The sequence below is a fragment of the Anabrus simplex genome, chromosome 2 (genome assembly GCF_040414725.1).
Source record: "Anabrus simplex isolate iqAnaSimp1 chromosome 2, ASM4041472v1, whole genome shotgun sequence".
Taxonomy (NCBI): Eukaryota; Metazoa; Arthropoda; class Insecta; order Orthoptera; family Tettigoniidae; genus Anabrus; species Anabrus simplex.
The window spans coordinates 741,355,752-741,366,463 of record NC_090266.1 but is presented as its reverse complement, the minus strand read 5'-3'; the positions used below and the strand labels follow the sequence as shown (position 1 = coordinate 741,366,463).

At 42.3% G+C, this 10,712-nt stretch overlaps 1 protein-coding gene across 2 annotated transcripts in view; it reads left to right on the top strand.

Annotated features, from left to right (window-relative positions):
- Positions 1-403: 403 nt before the first annotated feature.
- LOC136864425 (ileal sodium/bile acid cotransporter) overlaps positions 404-10,712 on the top strand; it is a 138,071-nt gene continuing 127,762 nt past the window's right edge. The window contains exon 1 of one of the 2 annotated variants that reach the window (XM_067141410.2): positions 404-715. The gene's annotated coding sequence lies outside the window, so the exon portion shown is untranslated. The remainder of the gene's footprint in view (positions 716-10,712) is intronic. The other variant, XM_067141403.2, reaches the window with a different exon arrangement.

Genomic DNA, 10,712 nt, shown 5'->3' with positions numbered 1-10,712 from the left:
AAACTACAAAATTAAAACACCGAAGAACGATCTTCTTAACCTATAGCTTCACATAAATACACGCTCACACTAAGTTTTCTTCACTAATTAACGAGTTTCCACTTAATAATGCAGTCGATGACGACTCATTCTCACATATATCTGAGTGAACATGCAGCCATCGTTAAAAGTTTCAATAAAACTGCGAAAAACTGTGTTTAACTCTACTAACTCATGTGCTAAACTTCCCCCCTAACGATCAGCTGATTGCTTTCCCGCGCTAGTTACAATACGGCCTGGACATCACGAAGGCAGTGGCTGGGCTATGCACCCCTAACAAGTGAGGGAAGAGGTGTAATTCTTGAGCGAGGTCGGTCCAGCTCGGTATTGGTTTCCCCTCCACACGACTTATTCCACTTCCCACGAACAGAACTCGCTCTGGCTGAGGTTCAACCAATCATGACGTGAGCGTTACGTCATGCGGCTGGTCCCTGTGTACGCGCATTGCCGTGTGTTCGGTGTGTTACGAGAAACGTGTGATTCTTGTCAATGAAGGCGTGATTTGGACAGGATTATTCCCGTACTATCAGCTGGTTATCAAGTTCTCTGTTGTGTATTCATGGTGCATTCGTGTGCTCCGAATGTTGACAAGGCAAGATAAGTTGAAGGTCGCCCGCAACCTCTTAACACATGCTGAGCTTTCTGTCCTTCAGCAGCGAGCACCATCTTCTTAAAGGTAAAGTAATATATATTACTTTTAACGCACAGGTGTGACAGAGAAAATTAATCAGTATCGATAAGTAACTCCTCTGTTTGTTAGTAATGTATGACGAAAGATGTCATCATACATTTTTATGATTTTCCTCGTTATGAATTCCGTGCTGTCGGTTGCTAGTAGGTCAGTAGAACAGTATGTTTGTTGCTCTTCATTTACAAGGTATGAACATCGTTTTTTTTTTTTTGTTTTTTTTTTGCAAGTTACTTTACGTCGCGCTGACACAGACAGGTCTTATGGCGACGATGGGGACAGGAAAGTGCTAGGAGTGTGAAGGAAGCGTCCGTGGCCTTAATTAAAGTACAGTCCCAAAATTTGCTTGGTGTGAAAACGAGAAACCACGGAAAACCATCTTCAGGGCTGTCGACAGTGGGGTTCGAACCCACTATCTCCTGAATACTGCACGCTGGCCGCACTTAGGCGACTGCAGCTATCGAGCTCGGTGCACATCATTTTTCATCAGTCTCATGTTTAGTTTTCCATTCTATCCTGGAAATGAAACCCAAGTTTTATTTAGTTTAGTGGTAGTATTGTAGCTTCTCGCCCGTTTGGCCTAGGCTCTATTTACCACTCTGCCACGAATGTAACGGGATAACATTTCCGGCACCTCGAAGTCTCCGAGAAAGAAAGTACTGTAGTAGGAATTTTTTAAAGAGGGTACTGTTAAGGGGAGACTCCACCGCCTCCACCCAAAATTTTAGCCAAATTTTGAAAACGTGTTTATCATGTAACGATGTAGCAATACCCAAGTGTTGAAGTCCAGAATTTTATTGGTCCTTGAATTTTTAATTTTAATATGATTTTAATGGTAGGCCCTATTTTTAAAAACCAACTTTTGGTGCTCAGACCTCATTTTTCACATTCCATACTTTTTAGGCACATTGACAAGAGATAATGCAACAGTTCTATGTATTCATTTTATGATAAATTTTATTCAGTTACTGTAAGTTTTTTCTTTTCAAAATTTCAAACTTAAAATTTTCCATGATTATCCGTATATAAATGCCATGATAAAATAGATACACTTCATTTACTACAATATTAATGCAATATAATATTAATGTACAGAATAATGCAGATACCTCATGACTACGACCTGTAAACATCTCAATGAGATTGGATAATATTTAAGATAAGAAAGTTGGCACTGAATTTAGAAAAATCAAATCACACTTGCGGGAAAATGAATTTTAGTAAAATGTTACTAAACTAAACTGAATGCTAGTACAAGATAGATACCCATTAAAATTCTCCAGCAGCATGTTTACCCTTCCTGGTCCTAGGGGGCTTCTTCTTCTTGTAATTTCAAGACCATAGTAGCCACTGCTCTGCAATATTTGCACTAACGGAAGTGTTAGAAGTTACCGTTTACACAATGAGAAAACGTGCTGTTGCAACTCTCTGGGCAGGCACTTCTTTCATGTTCACTACCGCAACAATTACAAGCGCACTTTCCGTGAATCAATCAATCAATCAATCAATCAATCAATCAATCAATCAATCAATCAATCAATCAATACTGAACTGCATTTAGGGCAGTCGCCCAGGTGGCAGATTCCCTATCTGTTGTTTTTCCTAGCCTTTTCTTAAATGTATGCAAATAAATTGGAAATTCATTGAACATCTCCCTTGATAAGTTATTCCAATTCCTAACTAACCTTCCTAAAAACGAATATTTGTCCCAATTTGTCCTCTTAAATTCCATCATTATCTTCATATTGTGATCTTTCCTACTTTTAAAGACACCACTCAAACTTATTCATCTCTCCACTGACGCCTCTGAACATACCACTTCAGTGACTACTAATCTACATTTAGGGCAGTCATCCAGGTGGCAGATTCCCTGTCTGTCCCTAGCATCAGAATGCAAAGAATTTGGAAATTGATCTAAAATCTCCCTTGGTAATTTATTCCAATCCCTAATTCCTCTTCCTATAAACGAATATTTTCTCCAATTTGTCATCTTGAATTCCAACTTCATCTTCCTATTGTGATCTTTCCTACTTTTAAAAACACCTTTCAAACTTATTCATCTATTAATGTCACTCCACGCCATCTCTCCACTGACAGCTCGGAACATTCCGGTTAGTCGAGCAGCTCGTCTCCTCTCTCCCAAGTCTTCACAGTCCAAACTTTGTTAACGCTACCCTTTTGTCAGAAATCACCCAGAACATATCGAGCTGCTAGTCTTTGGATATTTTCCAGCTCTTGAATCAAGTACTCCTGGTAAGGGGTCCCATACACTGGAACCATACTCTTGGTATCATGGTTCGACCCCCACTGTCGGCAGCCCTGAAAAGGGTTTTCCGTGGTTTCCCATTTTCACACCAGGCAAATGCTGGGGCTGTACCTTAATTAGCCACGGCCGCTTCCTTCCCACTCCTAACCCTTTCCTGTCCCACCGTCGCCATAAGACGTATCTGTGTCGGTGCGACGTAAAGCAACTAGCAAAAAAAAAAAAATTGGTATCATACCAGAGACATATGTGCCCTATCCTTTACATCCTTACTATGGACCGTAATACCTTCATAACCATGTGAAGAGATCTGTAACCTTTATTTACAATCCTATTTATGTGATGACCCCACTGAAATTGTTTCCTTATATTAATACCTAGTACCTTACAGTGATTCCCATAAGGACTTTCACCCCATCAATGTAGTAATTAAAACTGAGAGGAGTTTTCCTATTTGTGAAATTAACAAACTGAATTTTTGTCATTATACCATTGCATGGTGCCTTTGCTGGCGGGACCTAGTGTTTACAGTGCACTATGTCTTCTGGTCTGGGCTAGAGCAATTTTGTTACTTTCATTGATCTGTCTCAGCTTTATCCTTGGCTTTGACAAAATGAAAGTGACTGAGGTATGAGTGATGCTAGTAATGCCATTCCTTCTGCAGCCAGTCCCTGCTATGAATGGTGTGAAAATATTGCTCATAGGGTCGGTTGGTCATGCATTTTAGTGGGCTTGGCAGACTGATATGTAATAGCAACGTCTGGCTCGGTGAGGAAAGCAACGGGAAACTACCTCACTCCTCATTTCCCTAGTATGCCTCTTCATTGATGCCTAGGCCATCTATGACAGCTGATGGCAGAGCTATTGAGGATCTCTAGTACAGCTTCACGGGAATATGAATAGGTGAATTTCCAGAAAACTTAGTATTCAAGATTAGGGTATAGGTGAGTAGGATCTTAACTATATGTTGTTTAAAATAATGATAAATGTTTCGTCTTCCTGATGGAGAATCGAACCCGAGCACCCACTTAAAGTATAATGTGTATTTAGATGTAGTCCTTTAGACACTTTCGAATACAGCATGACCAACTTTCAATCGTATCGTTGACCAAGTTAAAACACAAAGGCATAATTACACAAGCGGTACTGCGGCAGGTGAAGTATCATTATCACATAACTGAGCTCCGCCCTCCTTACCAGGAGCTCTTGGGAACTCAGCTAATGTTAACATTTCCTGCCCAGTGATTACATATTACATTCTTCTTCTTCTTTATTTCTTCTTCTTCTTTCACAACATTGAAAACTATCTATAATTCTATGAAACATTGTATCAATTAACCTTGAATTTAGAGCCTGTTTGACAGCTACGGAGCAACGTGAAACATATCAACACAAACGAAGACCTACTCTTCTTTTAAGAATAAGTTAAGACTAATGATATGTATAATATTTTAATTGAAATGTTATCGATATATAAGTAGTAATAATAATAATAATAATAATAATAATAATAATAATAATAATAATAATAATAATGTCTTCCTTTCTTAATCCGTTTACCTTCCAGGGTTGGGTTTTCCCTCGGACTCAGCAATAGATCCCTCCTCTACCGCCTCAAGGGCAGTGTGCTGGAGAGTGAGACATTGGATCTGGGGGATACAACTGGAAAGAAGGACCAGTACCTCGCCCAGGCGGCCTCACCTGCTATGCTGAAGGTCGGAAGTTTCACGCTACAGGACACTGTCCTTTAGGCGGTAGAGGTGGGAATCCTCGCTCAGTCCGAGGGAAAACAACCCTGGAAAGTAAATGGATTAAGAGAGAGATGAAAATGTTACATGATATGAACATACATCATCCACCCAATCTTTTCTTTTTGTTTTTCTTATGCAACTATATATTTTATCGTTCGACTCCTTGGCTGAACGGTCAGCGTACTGGCCTTCGGTTCAGAGGGTTCCGGGTTCGATACCCGGCTGGGTCGGGGATTTTAACCTTAATTGGTTAATTCCAATGGCACGGGGGCTGGGTGTATGTGTTGTCTTCATCATCATTTCATCCTCATCACGACGCGCAGGTCACCTACGGGTGTCAAATAGAAAGACCTGCACCTGGCGAGCCGAACCCGTCCTGGGATATCCCGGCACTAAAAGCCATACGACATTTCATTTCATATATTTTATCTACCTTTACTGGGTTTTATTCTATTATAATGAATAGCCTGGGCTATAAATGGTAAATTTGTTCAGAAAAACAAATATTTTTTTCCACGGCAATCCCACCCATGGCTGCCCCTCCTCTTCTAATGGATGGTGGTATGTCCTGCTGCCTTAGCCATTCCGTGTCTGACTCCTAGCTCCCTTTAAGGATTTTTCCGGAGTAACAGGGTCCGAAGAGGGTCTACAGAGATGTTTAATACCGGAGAAAATTACACAAAAACTGATATTTAGGACACAGTGTCCAGAGAAAACAGCACCCCCCCCCCCTAAAAAAAGAATCCCTGGCGCAACAGCCCCGAAGGGCCATTACCAAGCGACTGCCGTTCAGCCTGAAAGCCTGCAGACTGCGAGGTTTCGTGTGGTCGGCACGACGAATCCGGTATTCTTGGCTTTCTAGACCGGGGCCGCCATCTCACCATCAGATAGCTCCTCAATTGTAATCACGTAGTCAGAACGTGCCTCGAACCAGCTTTCGGATCCAGGTAAAGATCTCTGGGGTCTCCGGCTAGGAGGCAAGCACGCTACCCCTACGCAACGGGGGCGGCCAGAGGAAACCGATATCCTTTTCCTTTGGATTCATTCGTGACTTAAATCCGTGACGTTCGAATATCACAAACAATAATGTTATTTGTTTTACGTCCCACTAACTACTTTTACGATTTTCGGAGAAGCCGAGGAGCCGGAATTTAGTCCCGCAGGAGTTCTTTTACGTGCCAGTAAATCTATCGACATGAGGCTGACGTATTTGAGCACCTTCAAATACCACCGGACTAAGCCTGCCAAGTTGGAGTTAAGAAAGTCAGCGCCTCAATCATCTGAACCACTCAGCCCGGCAATAGGCTATCATAATTTGAAAGTCATTTGTATTTCTTCATTAACGACATAAGCTCCATTCAGTTAATGTACATTATTTGCTGGATGGACAACTAAGCTACCAGTTCCCTGTGATCATCATAATAATAATGTCTTCCTTTCTTAATCTGTTTACCCTCCAGGGTTGGTTTTTCCCTCGGACTCAGTGAGGGATCCCACCTCCACCGCCTCAAGGGCAGTGTCCTGGAACGTGAGACATTGGATCTGGTAGATAAAACTGGAAAGAAGGACCAGTACAACATTGCATGAAATGAAATGGCCTATGGCTTTTAGTGCCGGGATGTGTCCAAAGACTTCGACTCGCCAGGTGTCCCGTAGGCGACCTGCGCGTCGTGATGAAGATGAAATGATAATGAAGACGACACATACACTCAGTCCCCGTGCCAGCGAAATTAACCAATTATGGTTGAAATTCCAGACCCTGCCGGGAATCGAACCCGGGGCGCCTGTGACCAAAGGCCAGCACGCTAACCATTTAGCCATGGAGCCGGACATTGCATGTATATATGAGTTACTTTGTGTCCATATTACTAGAAAGCAAGCCATACTCGAACAGGTCATATACGCCCTTAGAAGAGAGGAAGGTAACCTCAGCACTTACTGGGATAGTGGTTAGTTCTATGCCCGGCCGCCTTTATCCTGAGGAATTAACCTGTTACTCATTTTTATTGTAGGCTGAGTGAACCTCATGACCGTGTGGTTCCCCAGTAGTAGAAATCTCGTTTCTAAATGCCATGGCATTCCGGGTGAACCGAGTCTGCCTTTACTGCCTTGGCGTAGCAGCCCCTCCACATTAATATAACTACTGTTTTAACTATTGTTACTATTTCACGTAGCCTAATGTTCTTTGGATAATCGTGGTCAATTATTCAGTGGGTGAAGTCTAATAAAAACAACAGACTAATATTAGCTTTTAGGGGCTGCCTGGCCGAGGCGGTAAAGGCGTCTCGGTCCGCCCGGAAGGACGTGGGTTCGAATCCCCGTCAGGAAGTCGTAAAATTTAAGAAACGAGATTTCCACTTCCGGAGGTGCATATGGCCCTGAGGTTCACTCAGCCTACACCAAAAATGAGTACCAGGTTAATTCCTGGGGGCAAAGGTGGCCGGGCATAGAGCTAACCACTCTACCCCATCACGTGCCGAGGTTAACAATGGTGGAAGCCTTTACCTTCCACTCCTCCGAGGGTCTTCATGGCCTGTACGGAGGTGACTTTGCTTTGCTTTGCTATTATTAGCTTTACGATCCACCGACTACTGTAAAGTGTCTTCCAGTGCTGTAGCGGGGCCCTGTACCGTCATCAATAAAAATATGCAGTTAGCGTACCGACAAAAATGTGAAGATACTCCTTTGATAACTGAATTGTTTGTTGGCTGTTGGAAACTTTTATAATTGACCTAAAGTTGTTGTAACAAGCTTACTATTTTAATTTTTGAAAAATTCGTTTTATTCCATTTGTTGAAAAGTCCTCTGACGTTGGCTTTTCTTGAAAAACTATGAGCAGCTGTCTCAAGAGTTGCTGTGTTGTGATTAGTTAATTTCAAAATTTTGCGCGTTGCCCTCGAACTGGTTAGTTTACACTTCAAATGCTGTTGCACCTCATTTTTTTGCTGCTGTGATTCGCTCATTTTAAAAATCGTGAAGGCGCCGTGCTGGCAGGTTGCTAGAGGAGGAATGAAATTATCACTGTTGGCAATACAACAACTGTCCGACTCGTTGGCTGAATGGTCCACGTACTGGCCTTCTGTCCAGAGGGTCCCGGGTTCGATTGCCGGCCGGGTCGGGGATTTTAACCTTCATTGGTTAATTCCAATGGCCCCGGGGCTGGGTGTTTGTGCTGTCCCCAACATGCCTGCAACTCACACACCATACATAACACTATCCTCCACCACAATAACACGCAGTTACCTACACATGGCAGATGCCGCCCACCCTCATCGCAGGGTCTGCCTTACAAGGGCTGCACTCGGCTAGAAATAGCCACACGAGTTTTTTATACAACAACTTGTTGTTAATTTAACCCTTCTTAAGAGTTATTTAGCCAAAGAATTCCTTTAATTTTGAACTGAAAATATATTGTTTTGCGGAAATTCTAAAGCTCATTTAGCCACTAACAGAAGAAATTCTATCAAAATAAGTTCTGTACCGGTTTTAACAGTACCCTACAAAGAAACATTCCAACTACAGTTGCTCTATTGTCTTTTCACGAGACGTCGACGTGCCGGAAATCTCATCCCGTAAGAGTTCTTTCGCGTTCCAGTAAATCTACCGACACTAGGCTGCCGTATTTGAGCACTTTCATATCACCGGGTTCGAATCCACCCACTTGGGCTCAGAAAGCTAGCGCTCCACCGTCTGAGCCATCCCGGCATTCTCCTGGAACTGAAGTAGATAGACAGTAAGATAACTTCTAGGATAGACAAAAGTGAGAATTTAACCCACATCTCATCTCAGTTGAGTCCTCAAGGCTTAACACACCCGTCCTCATTCGCATCACCAGTACGAGGGATTTTAAGGGGAGACCCCGCCCTAAATATTCAATTTTTCAAAAACATACCAATGGCTATTTCAGATCTTTGGAGTGCTTACTCTTAGATCCCACAACAATTTGGCCGTATTCGAATTACAAATATGTCTAAAGAATATTTAAAATATGGACTGAATGAGGGTGGGGGGGGGGGCGTAGCACATGGACAGCTGCTAGGGATATTTTTTTATTTCTATCGCCATCAAACGCAAACACCAATCGGATAAATTTTGAGTTCCAATGTGCGCTCCTTGTATTTCCTTGACATGCATCAATTCCTAGTGAGAAAAATCTGCACTTGTTATGTAAAAGATTTTGTTGCGAGTGAAATTCATGAATTTGCCTTTCCTTTCTCTTTACATCAGTTGTGTTGTGATATGTTCATATGACTGACTGCCAATGTACGTTGTTATATTGGTTATTGTTGTGAATTTTGTAGTAGTTTGTTCTGGGTGATTTCCGACAAAAGAGTAACGTTACAAAAATGTTGCAAAGTTTGGGCTCGGAAGACTTGGGAGAAAGGAGACGAGCTGCTCGACTAAGTGAAAAGAACTGGAATCACAGTTAAGACATTTTTGCAGCTGATGTTATTCTATATAGTGTAATAAATACCCTATGTTAAGAGATTGCGAGCAACTGCAGAAAGACCTCAACAATGTTGTGAGAGGACATCATGCAATGGTATGTATGTTTAGTCCTCAGCCCGAAGGCTGGTTGGATCCTCAACAGCTCTGCCATCAGCTGTCATAGATGGCCTAGGCATCACTGAACAGGCGTACTAGGGAAATGAGGAGTGTGGTAGTTTCCCGTTGCTTTCCTCACCGAGCCAGACGTTGCTATTACATATCAGTCTGCCAATCCCACTAAAATGCATGACCAACCGACCCTATGAACAATATTTTCACACCATTCATAGCAGGGACTGGCTGCAGAAGGAATGGCATTATTAGCATCACTCATACCTCAGTCACTTTCATTTTGTCAAAGCCAAGGATAAAGCTGAGACAGATCAATGAAAGTAACGAAATTGCTCTAGCCCAGACCAGAAGACATAGTGCACTGTAAACACTAGGTCCCGCCAGCAAAGGCACCATGCAATGGTATAATGACAAAAATTCAGTTTGTTAATTTCACAAATAGGAAAACTCCTCTCAGTTTTAATTACTACATTGATGGGGTGAAAGTCCTTATGGGAATCACTGTAAGGTACTAGGTATTAATATAAGGAAACAATTTCAGTGGGGTCATCACATAAATAGGATTGTAAATAAAGGTTACAGATCTCTTCACATGGTTATGAAGGTATTACGGTCCATAGTAAGGATGTAAAGGATAGGGCACATATGTCTCTGGTATGATACCAATTTTTTTTTTTTTTTTGCTAGTTGCTTTACGTCGCACCGACACAGATACGTCTTATGGCGACGGTGGGACAGGAAAGGGTTAGGAGTGGGAAGGAAGCGGCCGTGGCCTTAATTAAGGTACAGCCCCAGCATTTGCCTGGTGTGAAAATGGGAAACCACGGAAAACCCTTTTCAGGGCTGCCGACAGTGGGGGTCGAACCATGATACCAGTGTATGGGACCCCTTACCAGGAGTACTTGATTCAAGAGCTGGAAAATATCCAAAGACTAGCAGCTCGATATGTTCTGGGTGATTTCTGACAAAAGGGTAGCGTTAACAAAGTTTGGACTGTGAAGACTTGGGAGAGAGGAGACGAGCTGCTCGACTAAGCGGAATGTTCCGAGCTGTCAGTGGAGAGATGGCGTGGAGTGACATTAATAGATGAATAAGTTTGAAAGGTGTTTTTAAAAGTAGGAAAGATCACAATAGGAAGATGAAGTTGGAATTCAAGATGACAAATTGGAGAAAATATTCGTTTATAGGAAGAGGAATTAGGGATTGGAATAAATTACCAAGGGAGATTTTAGATCAATTTCCAAATTCTTTGCATTCTGTTGCTAGGGACAGACAGGGAATCTGCCACCTGGATGACTGCCCTAAATGTAGATTAGTAGTCACTGAAGGGGTATGTTCAGAGGCGTCAGTGGAGAGATGAATAAGTTTGAGTGGTGTCTTTAAAAGTAGGAAAGATCACAATATGAAGATA